Source organism: Aquarana catesbeiana, linkage group LG09, assembly GCF_042186555.1.
Source record: "Aquarana catesbeiana isolate 2022-GZ linkage group LG09, ASM4218655v1, whole genome shotgun sequence".
Lineage (NCBI taxonomy): Eukaryota > Metazoa > Chordata > Amphibia > Anura > Ranidae > Aquarana > Aquarana catesbeiana.
Window position 1 is genome coordinate 63,338,275 of NC_133332.1, and position 16,992 is coordinate 63,355,266.

Here is a 16,992-nt window from a genome sequence, read left to right on the forward strand (position 1 = left end):
ATGTTAGGGTCTCAAGAAATGAGATATGCCGTCAGTACTTCAGGTGTGATCAATTTTCAGAGATTGGCACCATAGCTTGTGGACTCTATAACTTTCACAAAGACAAAAAAATATCCACCGATTTGGGTTATTTTTACCAAAGATAAGTAGCGGTATAAATTTTGGCCAAAATATATGAAGAAAAAATTACGAATTTGCAAAATTTTATAACAGAACCGAAGAAAAATGCATTTTTTTACAGAATTTTCGGTCTTTTTTCTTTTATAGCGCAAAAAATAAGGAACCCAGCGGTGATTAAATACCACCAAAAGAAAGCTCTATTTGTGTGAAAAAAAGGACAAAAATTTAATTTGGGTACAGTGTTGCATGACTGAGTAATTGTCATTCAAAGTGTGAGAGCACCGAAAGCTGAAAATTGGTCTGATTATTAAGGGGGTTTAACCAGTTGCCGACCGCCTCACGATGATATACATCGGCAGAATGGCACGGGCAGGCAGAAACACCTACCTGTACGTGATCTGCCTCCCGCGGGCGGGGGTCCGATCGGACCCCCCCCCGGTGCCGGAGGCGGTCAGCATTTCTTCCCCGGCGATCGGAGGTGAGGGGGAGGCCATCCATTTGTGGCCCCCCTCGCGATTGCTCCCGGCCAATGAGATCATTCCTCTGCTGCTGTATAGTAAACAGCAGCAGAGGAAGTGATGTCATCTCTCCTTGGCTCGGTATTTTCTGTTCCGGTGCAGAGGAGAGAAGACATCAACGTAAGTGTAAAACACAACACACACAGTAGAACATTCCAGGCACACATTACACCCCCCGATCCCCCCTGTCACCCCCCTTTTTCTGATTACTGCATTGGTGTCAGTATGTGACAGTTAGCGTGGTAGGGCAGTTAGCGTTAGCCCCCTTTAGGTCTAGGGTACCCCCCTAACATCTCCTAATAAAGTTTTAATCCCTTGATCACCCCCCGTCGCCAGTGTCGCTAAGCGATCATTTTTCTAATCGCTGTATTAGTGTCACTGGTGACGCTAGTTAGGGAGGTAAATATATAGGTTCGCCATCAGCGTTTTATAGTGTCAGGGACCCCTATATACTACCTAATAAAGGTTTTAACCCCTTGATTGCCCCCTAGTTAACCCTTTCACCAGTGATCACCGTATAACTGTTACGGGTGATGCTGGTTAGCTAGTTTATTTTTTATAGTGTCAGGGCACCCGCCGTTTATTACCGAATAAAGGTTTAGCCCCCTGATCGCCCGGCAGTGATATGCGTCGCCCCAGGCAGCGTCAGATTAGACACTAAACACATAACTGCAGCGTTCGCAGAGTCAGGCCTGATCACTGCGATCGCTAACAGTTTTTTTTGGTAGCGTTTTGGTGAACTGGCAAGCACCAGCCCCAAGCAGCGTCAGGTTAGTGCCAGTACCGCTAACACCCACCCACGCACCGTACACCTCCCTTAGTGGTATAGTATCTGAACAGATCAATATCTGATCCGATCAGATCTATACTAGCGTCCCCAGCAGTTTTGGGTTCCCAAAAACGCAGTGTTAGCGAGATCAGCCCAGATACCTGCTAGCACTGCTTTTACAAGCAGTGGGAGGGAATGCCCCCCCCACCATCCTAAGTCATTTTATGACTTAGATTTCGCCGGATGTAAACAGCGCCATTGGGAAATTGGGAAAGCATTTTATCACACCGATCTTGGTGTGGTCAGATGCTTTGAGGGCATAGGAGAAATCTAGGGTCTAATAGACCCCAATTTTTTCAAAAAAGAGTACCTGTCACTATCTATTGCTACCATAGGGGATATTTACATTCCCTGAGATAACAATAAAAATTATTAAAAAAATGAAAGGAACAGTTTACAAATAAGATAAAAAAGCAAAAAAATAATAAAGAAAGAAAAAAAAAAAAGCACCCCTGTCCCCCCCTGCTCTTGCGCAAAGGCAAACGCAAGCTTTGGTCTGGCGTCAAATGTATACAGCAATTGCACCATGCATGTGAGGTATTACCGCGAAGGTCACATTGAGGGCAGTAATTTTAGCAGTAGACCTCCGCTGTAAATCTAAAGTGGTAACCTGTAAAGGCTTTTAAAGGCTTGTAAAAATGTATTTATTTTGTTGCCACTGCACGTTTGTGCGCAATTTTAAAGCATGTCATGTTTGGTATCCATGTACTCGGCCTAAATAAATTTTTTAATGTAAACAAAAAGTGTCAGAAAGGGCTTTGTCTTCAAGTGGTTAGAAGAGTGGGTGATGTGTGACATAAGCTTCTAAATGTTGTGCATAAAATGCCAGGACAGTTCAAACCCCCCCCAAATGACCCCATTTTGGAAAGTAGACACCCCAAGCTATTTGCTGAGAGGCATGTCGAGTCTATGGAATATTTTATATTGTGACACAAGTTGCGGGAAAAAGACAATTTTTTTTTTTTTTGCACAAAGTTGTCACTAAATGATTTATTGCTCAAACATGCCATGGGAATATGTGAAATTACACCCCAAAATACATTCTGTTGCTTCTCCTGAGTACGGGGATACCACATGTGTGAGACTTTTTGGGAGCCTAGCCGCATATGGGACCCCGAAACCCAAGCACTGCCTTCAGGCTTTCTAAGGGCGTAAATTTTTGATTTCACTCTTCACTGCCTATCACAGTTTCGGAGGCCATGGAATGCCCAGGTGGCACAAAACCCCCCTCACTATACCTTTGCTGAGAGGTATAGTGAGTATTTTGCAGACCTCACTTTTTGTCACAAAGTTTTAAAAATTGAAAAAAGAAAAAAAAAATTTTTTTCTTGTCTTTTATTTTCAAAAACAAATGAGAGCTGCAAAATACTCACCATGCCTCTCAGCAAATAGCTTGGGGTGTCTACTTTCCAAAATGGAGTCATTGGGGGGGGTTGTGCCACCTGGGCATTCCATGGCCTCCGAAACTGTGATAGGCAGTAAAGAGTGAAATCAAAAATTTACACCCTTAGAAATCCTGAAGGCGGTGATCGGTTTTCGGGGCCCCGTACATGGCTAGGCTCCCAAAAAGTCCCACACATGTGGTATCCCCATACTCAGGAGAAGCAGCTAAATGTATTTTGGGGGGCAATTCCACATATGCCCATGGCTTGTGTGAGCAATATATCATTTAGTGACAACTTTGTGCAAAAAAAAAAAAATTGTCACTTACCCGCAACTTGTGTCAAAATATAAAATATTCCATGGACTCAACATGCCTCTCAGCAAATAGCTTGGGGTGTCTACTTTCCAAAATGGGGTCATTTAGGGGGATTTTGTGCCATCTGGGCATTTCATGGCCTTCAAAACTGTGATAGGTAGTGAGGAGTGAAATCAAAAATTTACGCCCTTAGAAATCCTGAAGGCAGTGATTGGTTTTCGGGGCCCCGTACGGGGCTAGGCTCCCAAAAAGTTTCACACATGTGGTATCCCCGTACTCAGGAGAAGCAGCTGAATGTATTTTGGTGTGCAATTCCACACATGCCCATGGCCTGTGTGAGCAATATATCATTTAGTGACAGCTTTTTTTTTTTTGTCATTATTCAATCACTTGGGACAAAAAAAATAATATTCAATGGGCTCAACATGCCTCTTAGCAATTTGCTTGGGGTGTCTACTTTCCAAAATGGGGTCATTTGGGGGGGTTTATACTGTCCTGCCATTTCAGCACCTCAAGAAATGACATAGGCAGTCATAAACTAAAAGCTGTGTAAATTCCAGAAAATGTACCCTAGTTTGTAGACGCTTTAACTTTTGCGCAAACCAATAAATATACACTTATTGACATTTTTTTTTACCAAAGACATGTGGCCGAAAACATTTTGGCCTAAATGTATGACTAAAATTGAGTTTATTGAATTTTTTTATAACAAAAAGTAGAAAATATCATTTTTTTTCAAAATTTTCGGTCTTTTTCCGTTTATAGCGCAAAATATAAAAACCGCAGAGGTGATCAAATACCATCAAAAGAAAGCTCTATTTGTAGGAAGAAAAGGATGCAAATTTTGTTTGGGTACAGCATTGCCTGACCGCGCAATTAGCAGTTAAAGCGATGCAGTGCCAAATTGTAAAAAGTGCTCTGGTCAGGAAGGGGGTAAATCATTCCGGGGCTGAAGTGGTTAAGTGCCCAGTGGTCAAGTGGCTAAAGTTCTTCCAGCAGTAGTCCCACCCTAGGGTAAGTGCTCAGTTATCCTTTCTAAGGTGGCTGTCCTAAAAGATGATGTTGGAAAAATTGAACTTATACTTACCAGTAACATCTTTTTCAGGAGTCTTTCAGGACAGCACCCATACCCACTCGAATATGGGTTCATCGCAAAGAAGTATTGATGCAGGACCTCAGGATAACTAAGGTTAGTATGACATGTTCTTTTGTCTCACTAGCTGGCCGGAGGTGCTCTTGGAGAACTGAAGGGCCAGTGGAAGCAGTCTGACTTAAATCTTGGATCAGAGGCTGTGTTTCCTGAGAATGGAGGAGCCAAGGTCTCCCTAAGGTGGCTGTCCTGAAAGACTACTGGAAAAGACGTTACCGGTAAGTGTAACTTCAATTAATTTTTTGTCATTTTTCAGAAACTTGTGGCAAAAAATAAAATCTTCCATGGACTCAACATGCCTCTCAGCAAAAAGCTTGGGGTGTCTACTTTCCGAAAAGGGGTCATCTGTGGGGTGTTTTGTACTATCCTGGCATTTCAGGGCCTCCGAAATTGTGATAAGTAGCCAGGAAGTGTAACGAGGAAATAACTCCCTTTAAAAGCCTGAAGGTGCTTATTGGATTTTGTGGTCCTGTATGTGGCTAGACTGCCAAAAAGTCTCCCACATGTGGTATCCTCATACTCAGGAGAAGAAGCAGAATGTGTTTTTTTTTTCTACAAAGTTACTTTGAACCCCCAAACATTAAATGTTTTTTTAAAGCAGGGGGCCTAGCCACTTCAGCCCTGGAAGGATTTACCCCCTTCCTGACCAGAGCACTTTTTACAATTTGGCACTGCGTCGCTTTAACTGCTAATTGCGCGGTCATGCAATGCTGTACCCAAACAAAATTTGCGTCCTTTTCTTCCCACAAATAGAGCTTTCTTTTGATGGTATTTGATCACCTCTGCCTTTTTTTTTTTTTGCGCTATACACGGAAAAAGACCGAAAATTTTGAAAAAAAATGATATTTTCTACTTTTTGTTCTAAAAAAATCCAATAAACTCAATTTTAGTCATACATTTAGGCCAAAATGTATTCGGCCACATGTCTTTGGTAAAAAAAATGTCAATAAGTGTATATTTATTGGTTTGCACAAAAGTTATAGCGCCTACAAACTGGGGTACATTTTCTGGAATTTACACAGCCTTTAATTTATGACTGCCTATGTCGTTTCTTGAGGTGCTAAAATGGCAGGGCAGTACAAAACCCCCACAAATGACCCCATTTTGGAAAGTAGACACCCCAAGGAAATTGCTGAGAAGCATGTTTAGCCCATTGAATATTCATTTTTTTGTCCCAAGTGATTGAATAATGACAAAAAAAAAATTACAAAAAGTTGTCACTAAATGATATATTGCTCACACAGGCCATGGGCATATGTGGAATTGCACCCCAAAATACATTTAGCTGCTTCTCCTGAGTATGGGGATACCACATGTGTGGGACTTTTTAGGAGCTTAGCCGCGTACGGGGCCCCTAAAACCGATCACCGCCTTCAGGATTTCTAAGGGTGTAAATTTTTGATTTCACTCTTCACTGCCTATCATAGTTTCGGAGGCCATGGAATGCCCAGGTAGCACAACCCCCCCCCCAAATGACCCCATTTTGGAAAGTGGACACCCCAAGCTATTTGCTGAGAGGCATGGTGAGTATTTTGCAGCTCTCATTTGTTTTTGAAAATGAAGAAAGACAAGAAAAAAATTTTTTTTACTTTTTTAAATTTTCAAAACTTTGTGACAAAAAGTGAGGTCTGCAAAATACTCACTATACCGCTCAGAAAATAGCTTGGGGTGTCTACTTTCCAAAATGGGGTCATTTGGGGGGGAGGGTTTGCCACCTGGGAATTCCATGGCCTCCGAAACTGTGATAGGCAGTGAAGAGTGAAATCAAAAATTTACGCCCTTAGAAAGCCTGATGGCGGTGCTTGCTTTTCGGGGTCCCGTGCGTGGCTAGGCTCCCAAAAAGTCTCACACATGTGGTATCCACGTACTCAGGAGAAGCAACAGAATGTATTTTGGGGTGTAATTTCACATATTCCCATGGCATGTTTGAGAAATTTATCATTTAGTGACAACTTTGTGCAAAAAAAAAAAAAAAAAAAATTGTCTCTTTCCCGCAACTTGTGTCACAATATAAAATATTCCATGGACTCGACATGCCTCTCAGCAAATATTTTGGGGTGTCTACTTTCCAAAATGGGGTCATTTGGGGGGGTTTTGAACTGTCCTGGCATTTTATGCACAACATTTGGAAGCTTATGTCACACATCATCCACTCTTCTAACCACTTGAAGACAAAGCCCTTTCTGACACTTTTTGATTACATGAAAAATTTTTTTTTTTTTGCAAGAAAATTACTTTGAACCCCCGAACATTATATATTTTTTTTAAAGCAAATGCCCTACAGATTAAAATGGTGGGTGTTTCATTTTTTTTTAAACAGTATTTGCGCAGCGATTTTTCAAACGCATTTTTTTGGGGAAAAAACACACTTTTTTAAATTTTAATGCACTAAAACACACTATATTGCTCAAATGTTTGATGAAATAAAAAAGATGATCTTAGACCGAGTACATGGATACCAAACATGACATCCTTTAAAATTGCGCACAAACGTGCAGTGGCGACAAACTAAGTACATTTTTAAAAGCCTTTAAAAGCCTTTACAGGTTACCACTTTAGATTTACAGAGGAGGTCTACTGCTAAAATTACTGCCCTCGATCTGACCTTCGCGGTGATACCTCACATGCATGGTGCAATTGCTGTTTACATTTGACGCCAGACCGACGCTTGCGTTCGCCTTAGCGCGAGAGCAGGGGGGACAGGGGTGCTTTTTTTTTTTTCTTTATTATTTTTTTGCTTTTTTATCTTATTTTTAAACTGTTCCTTTCATATTTTTTTTTAAATCATTTTTATTGTTATCTCAGGGAATGTAAATATCCCCTATGATAGCAATAGGTAGTGACAGGTACTCTTTTTTGAAAATGCTTTCCCAATTTCCCAATGGCGCTGTTTACATCCGGCGAAATCTAAGTCATAAAATGCTCGTAGCTTCCGGTTTCTTAGGCCATAGAGATGTTTGGAGCCACTCTGGTCTGATCAGCTCTATGGTCAGCTGGCTGAATCACCGGCTGCATTCTCAGGTTCCCTGTTGAGACAGGAGAGCCAGAGAAAAACACGGGAGACGGTGGGGGGGGGGGCATTCCCTCCCACTGCTTGTAAAAGCAGTCTAGAGGCTAATTAGCCGCTAGGATTGCTTTTACATGAAAGCCGACCGCTGGCTGAAAAGAATGATACCAAGATGATAGCTAAACCTGCAGGCATCATTCTGGTATAACCACTCAAAGTCGTGAATGGCGTACCTGAAGACAAAAAAATGGTTAACAATAAAGCACAGTAAACAGTAAAGTATAAAAAATTGCATACCTGAAAAGCAAACATGATAAAACATAATAACAATAAAACATTGCAGAATAGAATACAGTAAAAAAGAGCAGAACAATAGAGAGAATAGAGAGAGAGAGAACAATAAAACGACAACTATTTTTTTTTATTTTATATTTTTGTTTGTGGTTTTTTTTTTACACTTTTTTTTGTAACTGTAACTTTTATAACGGTAACCGGTTCTAGGTTCGGGTCTCTCAAAATGCGATGGCATCTTGGGAGACCCTGTGAAAGTGCGCCTAGTCTGTGCAATGCTGTACCCTACGCTAATACTCAACTAGTGTATGGTAGCGTTCAAAACATTCACAAATGCAAAGACCAGGACAGGAGGGACAATAATAGCGGGTGTCACGCCTATATCCGCGCTTGCTGCAGACACGACATCTTTTTTGAGGGGGTTCGTTGGGTAGGGGTACTCGGGAGGACATAAAGAAAATGCCTCTCATGCAGCCGACTGCATTTGGTTGGGGATGTGAATGAGGGAAGTACGGGTGCTGCAGAAGTGGTGGGTTCCCAATTAGGATTGGCGAATGCAGCAGGAAGGGCATTATGGGCACGACGGGCCTGTGTTTGTCTTTTTGGTGGCAGCGGGACACTACTTGTGCTTGCCACCTCACCAGCTTGAACTGCACTTATGGGACTCGCCACGTCACCAAGTGTTACTGCAGTGCTGGTTTGACTACGACCGGGGTGTACTAGGGCACTGGTGCTTGCCAGTTCACCAAAATGCTACCAAAAAAACTGTTAGCGATCGCAGGGATCAGGCCTGAATCTGCAAACGCTGCAGTTATGCGTTTAGTGTTTTGTAAGTGACAGTGATCGATCGATACTGCACTTGGGTGGGCTGGGCCGGGCCAGGCGGAGGGGCAAAACACAGGTGCTAGCAGGAATCTGGGCTGATCCCGCTAACACTGCATTTTTGGGAACCCTAAACTGCTGGGTACGCCAGTATAGATCTGATCGGATCAGATATTGATCCGTTCAGATACTATACCACTAAGGGAGGCGTATGCTGCGTGCGTGGGTGTTAGCGGTACTGGCACTAACCTGACGCTGCCTGGGGCTGGTGTATGCCAGTTCACCAAAACGCGACCAAAAAAAATGTTAGCGATCGCAGGGATCAGGCCTGACTCTGCGAACGCTGCAGTTATGCGTTTAGTGTTTTGTAAGTGACAGTGATCGATCGATACTGCACTTGGGTGGGCTGGGCTGGGCTGGGCTGGGCGGAGGGGCAAAACGCAGGTGCTAGCAGGTATCTGGGCTGATCCCGCTAACACTGCATTTTTGGGAACCCTAAACTGCTGGGGACGCCAGTATAGATCTGATTGGATCAGATATTGATCCGTTCAGATACTATACCACTAAGGGAGGCGTATGCTGCATGCGTGGGTGTTAGCGGTACTGGCGCTAATCTGACGCTGCCTGGGGCTGGTGCTTGCCAGTTCACCAAAACGCTACCAAGAAAACTGTTAGCGATCGCAGGGATCAGGCCTGACTCTGCGAACGCTGCAGTTATGCATTTAGTGTTTTGTAGGTGACAGTGATCGATCGATACTACACTTGGGTGGGCTGGGCTGGGCGGAGGGGAAAAATGCAGGTGCTAGCAGGTATCTGGGCTGATCCCGCTAACACTGCGTTTTTGGGAACCCTAAACTGCTGGGGACGCTAGTATAGATCTGATCAGATCAGATCAGATATTGATGCGTTCAGATACTATACCACTAAGGGAGGCGTATGCTGCGTGTGTGGGTGTTAGCGGTACTGGCGCTAATCTGACGCTGCCTGGGGCGACGCATATCACCGCCGGGCGATCAGGGGGCTAAACCTTTATTCGGTAATAAACGGCGGGTGCCCTGACACTATAAAAAATAAACGAGCTAACCAGTGTCAACCGTAATGGTTATACGGTGATCAGTGGTGAAAGGGTTAACTAGGGGGCAATCAAGGGGTTAAAACATTTATTAGGTAGTATATGGGGGTCCCTGTCGCTATAAAACGCTGACGGCGAACCTAAATATTGACACTAATACAGCGATCAGAAAAATGATCGCTTAGTGACACTGGTGACGGGGGGTGATCAAGGGGTTAAAACTTTATTAGGGGGGTTAGGGGGGTACCCTAGACCTAAAGGGGGCTAACCCTAACTGCCCTAACACACTAATGCCCCGTACACACGGTCGGATTTTCCATGCAGTAATCAGAAAAAAAAAAAAAAACTGCTTGGTGTCAGTGTGACGGGGGGGAGGGGTGATTGGGGGGTGATCGGGGGTGTAAAGTGTGCCTGGCATGTTCTACTGTGTGTGTGTGTATGTTGTGCACTCAAATGTCTTCTCTCCTCGGCGCCGGAACGGAAACTGCCGAGCCGAGGAGAGATGACATCACATCCTCTGCCTCTGTGTACTACACAGAGGCAGGGGATGATTGTCATTGGCTGGGAGCGATCGCGAGGGGGGGGCCACGATCGGATGGCCTCCCCCTCATCTCTAAATGCTCCCAGACCAAAGCCGACCGCCGCTGGCACCGGGGGGGGTCCTATCGGACCCCCCGCCCGCGGGAAGGCAATCACGTACCAGGTACGTTATTTTTGCCTGCCCGTGCCATTCTGTTGACGTATATAGTCGTTAGGCAGTCGGCAAGTGGCTAGAGAATAAAATGGGGGGTATTTCAATTTTTTATGTCACACAGTATTTACGCAGTGGTTTGTCAAATGCAAATATTTTCAGAAAAATACACTTTTTTGAATTTTAATGCACAAAAACATATATTACCCAATTGCCTGGTACAATATAAAAGCTGATCTTACACCCAATAAATAGATACCGAACATGACATGTTTTAAAATTGCATACATTTTTTTTTTTTAAACAATAGATTTTTATTGAAGTTTTTCTATTATTTTTAAACACAAGAAAGGTAATAAGAAAAATAAACAAATATGAACAATAGTTTTCAAATGTGATAATGTTACTCGTCCTGTTAGTATAACTTTAAAAGTTCAAGTATACATAAGAAAAGAGTCCAGCATATTAAACTTAGAAGTAATAGGTACAATCAATCATTTCAAATGGTTCAAATATCGAGTCAGCACCTAGATATTGTTTTTCTTCGTACCAGGTACCCAGAGATCCCCACCCAAACGACCCCTCAAGGGAACACACTGCGTTTCCAGGCAGAGGTGGCTAGGTCCCGTCCCAAAATCTATGAATTCTCGCTCTAAGTGGCATGAGCTATGGAACAATTCAACTTGCCATCGATTGGGCTTAACCTTGGACTATTCAAACTAGGATCGGGTAATCATAGGTGTATAACTACGTGTAGAATATTGTTAGTAAGAAAAATAGGATGTGACTTATATTGAGAGAATTGTTATCAGGTGTATAGAAAAGGTATAATAACTAAACTTTATTTTTAGAATGCCAGTCCAACCAGGGTTTCCAGTCTTGATGTTGTGCTTGGTAATTACCCTGAGCTGTAGCAAACTTACACATGTGATGTGTAAGTGAGAGGTTCTTAGAACTTCTGTAATGGTTGGAGCTTCCTTTTTTTTCCAGCCTTTAGCTATTTCTAGTCAAGCACTTAAGAATATGTGGGAAACAATTTTCCATTAATTGGGGTGGGATATCTTCTATTTAAAAAGATAGAAAGGCTAAACCCAGGTTTTGAGGAATGGTGGTGTTCGTAATGTTAGCTAATGTGCTGTACAGTAAATGGAGGACCAAAAAGTTTGCAGTACGGGACACTTCCAAAATATATGGATCAGTGAACCTCTGTTGCCACAATTCCTCCAGCACAGTGGGGAGGTATGTGGAGTAAAACTTGCAATTCTTGTGGGTGTTAAATACCACCGCAGTAGTAATTTCTGGTATAGTTCCCATTCCCATTTGGTGGTTTATAGGTAGATGACATTGCTTTTATCCATTGATCATTGAAGTATGAGGTCGAGAAGTCTATTTCCCACGTTCTCGTAGAGGGGGTTTTAGTAAGGATTCATTTTTGGTTTAGAGTGTTGTACATTAAAGAAATCTCTTTGATTGAGGAAGTGGTGTTTGTAAAATAGAGAAACACTCTCCATGGCAGTGTAACGGATATGTCAGGGATGGTTGAAAGCAGATGTGAAATTTGGTTATAGGCAGGGCTTTTTTCAGGGGGAACTTGGTGGAACTCAGTTCCACCACCTCTGGCTCAGACCCTTGGGGAGGGGGGGGACTGCTCACCACAATCACTTGTAATCACAGAAGTCTGGTTTCTGTGTTTACAAGTGACAGCTCTGCACTCTATGTGTAACCCCCCTGAACTCTGCACTCTGTATGTAATGCAATCCTGGTATTTAATGCCCCTTTAAGACCCTCCTCCTGTTCGTGAAATGTGACTGACCACACCCACTATTTGATGTGATTTGGAGGGTGTGTGTGGGTGGATTGGTTTTGGGGGGTTGTGGTTGAGTTCCAGCACCTATTGTTTGAGAAAAAAAAGCCCTGGTTATAGGTAAACATATCATCTGGGCTTAGTCCAAATTCTAATTGGGATGCTCTGAAGATCTTAGTTGCTGGGCCTAGTTTTATGTCTGTGACATTTGTGATACCTTTGGTTATCCAATGTTTGATTCTTAGGTTAGGGATCAGAAGTTGTAAGCTGGATATAGATAAGACATATCACCCATTGGAGTATTTAAGAGGGTTTTCCAAGCTTGGATAGTTGCAAACATTGGTGGTGAAATACTTGTGGGGGCCTTGGCCAAAAATTTGCTAGCTAGTAATAAGTCAGGTAAATTTTTGTGGGGGCATTGGTGAATCCCTAGAAGTATGGTTATGTAGGAACCATTGTTTGGCATAGGCTAGGGAAGCAGCTAAAAAGTAGTCTTTTAGAAGAACATGCCCTACTCCTCCAACCATTTGTGATTTGAATAATTTTTGAAAAGCGCATCTAGCTTTTTTCCTTTGCCATAGAAAGCTATTTACCATGGATTAGGCTTTAGCAAAGAATGATTTGGGAACAGAAATGGGAAGTGTTCGGAACAGGTAAATAAATTGGGGGAGTATGATCATTTTGAAGATGGCCATCTTCCAGACCATGTCATCTCTATTTTTGATAGATGTGGTGTAGTTTGCTTCAATCAATTGATTGGTGGTTGTTGTCAAGGTGATACCTAGATATTGTATTCCCTTTGTACTCCAGGAGTAAGGGTATTGCGTTTCAAGCTTAGTTTGCAGTGTTGGGTTAATACCTAGACCTAATATTTGAGATTTACTCTCATTGACTTTATAATAAGAGATACAATTGAACATATAGGTAAGTAGCGCTGTTACTTTTAATGCAATAATGCAATGCAAATGTCCTCTAAGGAAAAACAATGATGGATTAATCAATGTCCCAATAGGATATAAAATGAATAAAAAGACCTTCTGTATGGGCTAAAAAACAGTCTGTGTTCCAGGGCAGCTGTCCAGGGAAGCATGAAGCAGGCTCCAAACATGTAGAAAAAAAGCAGAAGAGAAGCGCCTCCTGGTCAGAACCAGTTTAAAAGCTTTATTGTACAAAACAAATTTATCCACTATAAGGCTTCTATGAGCCTTCCTCCCTTAATGCTTGAGGAAGGCGCGCGCCTGTGGTATACAGTGCACATGCGCCGAAACGTCGTTGCAATACCAGTGACGTCGCTACGCTGTAGACCTGCGTTCCATCACTCACACGAGCCAAGCCTCGGTCTCAACCCAGGGACGCCGCATACACACATCCTGCTGGACGGGACTGACTTTCCACTCTCCCCTGGTTTTGAGCTTACTTACAGGCACACATGCAGTGACAACACTAACTGAGGGATCTGTGCTCAACTCGCCTTTCTTTCATGTAAGTGGATAAATTCGTTTTGTACAATAAAGCTTTTAAACTGGTTCTGACCCGGAGGCGCTTCTCTTCTGCTTTTTTCATACAATTGAACATGGCTAGGGTGTCATGTGCTGCAACCAGGGAAGATTCCACGTCTGTCATAATCAAGATTATGTCGGCAGCAAATAAGCTGATAGTATGGCACCTTTCACCAGCTGAAAAGCCTTTAATATGCGGATGGTTTCTGATGTAAATGACTAGGGGTTCCATTAAGAGGTTAAATATTAATGGTGGACAACAGACACCCCTGCCTGGTTCCATTAGATATTGTAAAAGGCGTAGACAATACCCCATATACATACACCCTAGCGGATGGCTGTGAGATGGCTCTGAGAATTCCTCCAAAAAAGCCGAATGAATCTAGCACCCTGGTTAGATACTGCCAGTGTATGCGATCAAAGGCCTTCTCTGCATCCAACGTCAGAAGCAGAGAAGGCCTTCTTTGCACTTCAGCCATGTGGATGATATTCACCAACCTTCGAGTAGCGTCCGATGTTTGTCTATTTTGGGTAAACCCCGTTTGGTCGGGATGTGTAAGTGTGGGGATGATTGTAACCATGCGTAAGGCTATCAGTTTTGCGTACAGTTTTAAATCAATGTTGAGGAGTGATATCGGTCTGAAATTTGAAGGTGAGCTTGGATCCTTCCCTGGCTTTGGCAAGGTAACAATTAATGCATCCAACATTTCAGGGGGGAAAGAAGCAGAGGCAGCGGCGGTATTAAAAATTTAAGCCAGATGTGGGGATAGAAGAGTCTTGAACTCCTTATAATACTCTCCACTAAAGCCGTCTGGGCCAGGTGATTTGTTTGAGGGAAGTGCTTCAATAGCCTTATGGATTTCTAGTTCCGTAAATGGTAAATTTAAAGAATGGAGCTGCTCAGGTGTTAATTTAGGTATAGATATAGACGCTAAAAAACTATTGCTTGACTCTAGATTTGGTTAATGCGTTTGAGGGTCATCCTTTAAGCTATATAATGACCCATAGTAGAAATTAAAGGCGTCTGCTAACTTTTGTGGATGGTATTCTTTTTTTGTTTAGTGCCTTGGTGGATTATATAGGGAATTTTCGTTTTTTATCTATGTCCCTTAATGTTCTGTGCTAGGAGCTTGCCAGCTCTATTGCCGTGGACATAATAATTCATTTTTAATCGTCTTGATGCTTTCTCAAAATTATCTAGTAACAAGAGTCTAAGGTCATGTCGAAGTTGTGATCATTTTTTTGAGAGGGCTTGCGTGGTGTTAGTTTTGTTTTGAGCATCTAAATTTGAAATTTCCCGTGTGAGTTCGACTAACCGTTTTTGCCTTTGCTTCCTTGCCCTCGCCCCAAGTTGTACCAAAATTCCCCTCATAAACGCCTTATGAGCGTTCCACAAGATAAAGGGATCTTGTGCTGAGCCCAGATTGTTAGTTATAAATTCCTGTAAATTAGTCCATAGAACTGCTTTGGTCTCAGTTTGTTGTAACAAATATGGGTTGATTCTCCATAATGTACTTTGTTTGGCTGAAGATGCATCCGCTATAGACAGAACCACGGGAGCATGATCAGACCATGTTATTGTGTTTATGGTGACAGCCTTGGTCAACAGTAAGACCCGTTGGTCAACTAGAAAAAGGTATATTCTTGTGTAGACTTGATGTGGTGAAGAAAAGAAAGTAAAATCTTTTTCATCTGCATGTAAGCAGCGCCATGCATCATATAAATTATGGTTGTGTATAGAGGGGAGTAGTGTAACAGACAGTTTAGAAAGAGAAGTGGAATCATATGTTGGACCTGGGGTAGCATTAAAGTTCCCACTAATTATTAATAGGCCCTTTTGAAGCTTTCGGATCTTCTTCATCAATTTGTTGAAAAAGTGGACTTGATGTTTATTGGGGGAGTACACGGTAACAATCGTGTATGTGGTAGAGTTCAGATCACATATAAGAATCAAAAATCTTCCTTGTGGGTCTATTATTGCCTCATGCAGTGTGAACGCTACTGTGTCTCTGATGGCAATGAGTACTCCTTTGGTTTTGGAGTCTGCATTTGCAGTGAAAATGAAAGGGTAGTTCCTGTGTAAGCATTTAGGAGGAGCTAGAGAGCTGAAGTGAGTCTCCTGTGCACAGAGAATATAACTGTTATATAGAAGGGCCTCTTTCCATAGAGACTTAAGTTTCATAGGGTGATTAAGCCTTTGACATTTATGGATAGAATTTTAAGAGTCATAGTCTGTTATATCCAAAGGTGTTGGGAATCTGCAAGAATACCTCTTTATAGAGTGTGGCAGCTCTCTGTGGATGGAAGTTGGAAGCTAGGAAAGAGGGAGAGTCCCCAGGGTGAAACTGTGCATTGTACTCACATTGCAGATTACGTTGGTTAGTTCCTCCTCCATTTGGACGGTCTGAGAAGGGGTCCGATATGGTTGGGCATGGTATCTTCTGACAGTTATTGTAGTAGCCTGTATGTTCTCTTGTTTTAGTCATCATTCAGAATCGTGCAGAGAAAGGGTAGTAAAGAGATAAAAATGAAAAAAAAACAGTGAAACATGGATAACAGTGGAAAACACCTAACATGGTATATTAAGAAAGAGAGGTGCTGGGCACCTAATGTCAGCAGCGAGCTGCTGGCAAATGTTGGGGGGGTTAATCCGACCGTGCAGTCCCTGGCACTATTCACCCAGGGATTAGGAAGGTAAATGTTGACTAGGGATGAGCTTCGAGTTCGAGTCGAACTCATGTTCGACTCGAACATTGGCTGTTCGCAAGTTCGCCGAACAGCGAACAATTTGGGGTGTTCGCGGCAAATTCGAATGCCGCGGAACACCCTTTAAAAGTCTATAGGAGAAATCAAAAGTGCTAATTTTAAAGGCTAATATGCAAGTTATTGTCATAAAAAGTGTTTGGGGACCTGGGTCCTGCCCCAGGGGACATGGATCAATGCAAAAAAAAGTTTTAAAAACGGCCATTTTTTCAGGAGCAGTGATTTTAATAATGCTTAAAGTCAAACAATTAAAGTGTAATATCCCTTTAAATTTCGTACCTGGGGGGTGTCTATAGTATGCCTGTAAAGGGGCGCATGTTTCCTGTGTTTAGAACAGTCTGACAGCAAAATGACATTTTGAAGGAAAAAACTACCCGCGGCTATTGCATTGCCGACAATACACATAGAAGTTAATTGATGAAAACGGCATGGGAATTCCCCAAAGGGGAACCCCGAACCAAAATTAAAAAAAAAAAATGACGTGGGAGTCCCCCTAAATTCCATACCAGGCCCTTCAGGTCTGATATGGATATTAAGGGGAACCCCAGCCAAAATTTTAAAAAAAATGACGTGGGGTTCCCCCTAAATTCCATACCAGACCCTTCAGGTCTGGTATAGATTTTAAGGGGAACCCCGCGCCAAAAAAAAAAAAAAACGGCGTGGGGTCCCCCCAAAAATCCATACCAGACCCTTATCCGAGCACGCAACCTGGCAGGCCGCAGGAAAA